The following is a 3,044-nucleotide window of genomic DNA, read 5'->3' on the forward strand; positions in this document are numbered from 1 at the left end:
TTTGTGTCAGACCTTCAAATAAAGACCAGAATATACTTAATTAACTGTAATGCTGATGGGTTTTCTATTCAGAAACCCCTTTACACAAAGCATTGTGTATAGGAACAGAAATAAAATGACCCCTGGCCCAGAAAGCTTACTTGTCATCGTTTCAGCATCACTCTACTCTGCAAATCAGTGGCTTTTGTTAATGATCACTGTCATTTTCCTGACATAAATTGAATAGACTTTCTTTGGAGAAATTAAGACAGAGAGTAGAAAGCATGTTGTTAGGTCCCTCTGTCACAGGGATCTAAGAACATGGTCACAATAGCAACCAGTGAATCCCCACTGTTTGTAAAATGCAGAAATATAATCTTCAGCACTTTGGATTATGGAGATGTTTCTACTGCCTATCTTGGCACTTTGGCTCACGTTCCCTGAGCAGAGATTTGTGACAGCCTCAGGCATTGCCACTCCTCTTGGTCTTTCTTCCTGCTCCACAGAAGTCAGAAGAGCATTTGTGCAGGCACCTCAGCCCCTGCTGTTCAGAGTACAAGGTGCTTGTGCAAGCTCCCATGCCAAATTACTGACTGGAGTGTGTTACTCCATTTGGATGAGGTCACCATCCCCAAGCATGAGGGAATATCTCAATCTGCAAAGCTTTCCTGAGTGCCCACAACATCCATTTCCTACATTCATTCCTTGTGATCATTTGATGAGTTACTACATTTTTTAAAAAATGATCTGCATGATTTTTCAACTGTGTTTCCATATGTTAATCTTTCCTACCTTGAAGAATCATAAATAGGATGGAAGTTGCACATCCAGATGCTTGCAGAACTGGGACATAGACTCAAATGTAATAAACTCAAAGCCAAGCAAAAGTTTGACTAGATCTGCTTTCAAACTAAGCAAGACGAGGTTTTACTCACAGTTTCTGAGAAAAGACTTTCTTAGGACAAGTGCATATTTAAAATGAACTTCAGAAAAGCCAGAAAATTAGAAAAAAAATTCAATGCTTGGGATGTGGTAGGGGTTTTTTTTCCCTTTTAAAAAGAATATGCCATCTCTGCTGTCTTGTTATTAGTGCAAGTATCTTTTACTGTTTTTACAGTTGCAAGACACAAAGAAAAACTATATTCAAAACCAAGTTCTCCATGGAAAACCACCTCACTGGCTACATGGAGGAAAGTAAAATTGTTTACAAATATTTTTGTTTTATCTGTCTCTGCTGCCAATGAATGCTGAAAGTGTAGCTCTGTAAAACAACATTCTTAAAAAAAAAGGGTGGACAAAAAATGCTCAACTAGCACCTCCATGAGACTACACAGCAGAAAAATATTCCTCATTTATAATCCAAATACATTCAAGGATGGAAAAAATGCTGCATGGAAAACCATCTTAATGGAATTTAAGTGTTCTGCAATATGTGGAAAACAAACATATTTTAATAAATTGCTGCCTTCAGTGCTAAATTTATTTTCAAGAAGGTCATAACCATAAAACAGAATGCTAATTCTTCATTCAGAGCAGTGGCAAAAGGGGAACAGAAAATAGGACACTGAAGTGTTATCTTTGACCTCTTAGATGAACTGGCAGAAGGCTGTTGGGGTTTTTTGTTGTTGTGACATCTGTTTGGGTTTGGGTTCTTTTTTAAGGTTTCTTTAAAAAAACCCGAACTTGTATTTTTCTCACTTTTTAAATTTAGAGGTAATGAATTATCTGGGAAAACATTTAAACAAAACCAATCATGTTAGCAATGCATTTTCATTAATTTCTTCAGTGTTTCCATCCTTCGACAACTGGTGCCTACTTCATGTTCATGTCCAAGCACCTGACTGCTCTGTTCACTACTGTTCTATAGGCATTAAAATAAGCATAGCAGTATGCAAGTCAGGAATGTAAAATATGAATCTACTCTCTGCCCCCACTCTCATCAGTGTCAACTTGAACAGCTTTCCCTTTCCTTCTAAAATGTCCTGCCTGTGGAGCTGGTAAGGGAAAGAACTATCTTGTGGATCAGAAACCTAAGCCAATCCCTTTTAGAACATTTTCTGCCAAATCTGAGTGAAGACTGATGTTCTGGGCAAAAAGAACAAAAGTAGGATGCAATACAAAAACCTCTGTCAAAATCCAGCTTACTTAGACCCTTTCCTTGCAGACTCTCCTTATTCAGGCTGGTTTGTTATTCTGCCACGGAAATTTTCCTGTCACTAATGAGGCACCCAGTGATATTTTTAAGTATCTTCTAGCCCACAATATTGTTATACCACCTTCTGAAACCTGACAGTACAGGCAGAATGATGTCCTTCTGGACTACCTGTGGTGGCTTCACAGAGTTTGGGAATTTCCCAGGCCTCTGGCTGTCTTCTGATGGCTCTGAAATTCTCTTCATTGATGGTATGCTGGCTTTGGACAGGGGAGAGTTAATTCCCTTCACAGTAGCTGGTATGGGGCTGTGTTTCAGATTTGTGGTGCAAACAGGGCTGATAATGCAGATACATTTTCCCTGTTGCTGGGAAGTGTTTTTGCAGTCAAGACCTTTTCTGCTCCTCACCCCAACCCAGCAGAGAAAGGGCTGGGGGTGCACAAGGAGCTGGAAGAGGACACAGCCAGGAGAGCTGACCCCAATGGACCACAGGAACATCCCACACCCCATGGCATCATGTTCAGCCTAGAGAGCTGGGGGAGAAGATGGAAGAAGAGGATGTTGACAGAGATGAGACAGAGCATTTGTCTTCCCAAGGTATCCTCACAAGTGATGAAGCCCAGCTTTCCTGAGGGTAGCTGAACATCTGCCCATGGGAAGCAGTGAATGAATCCCTTGTTTTGCTTCACCTATTAAACTGTATTTATCTCACCCCATGAGTTTTCTCCCTTTTACCATTCCCCTCCCCATCCCACTGGGATGAGTGACCTGCATGGGGCTTTAACCAGCTGGGGTTAAACCAAGGCAATGGGGCCTACAAAGCAGACACCACCTTTGGAAAGTTCACAATACCAGATTAAATGCCAAAGAATTTGCTAAGGCTGTGAGAAAAGACGATGCTGAACCTGATGTA

Source organism: Zonotrichia albicollis, chromosome 2 (assembly GCF_047830755.1).
Source record: "Zonotrichia albicollis isolate bZonAlb1 chromosome 2, bZonAlb1.hap1, whole genome shotgun sequence".
NCBI classification, from domain to species: domain Eukaryota; kingdom Metazoa; phylum Chordata; class Aves; order Passeriformes; family Passerellidae; genus Zonotrichia; species Zonotrichia albicollis.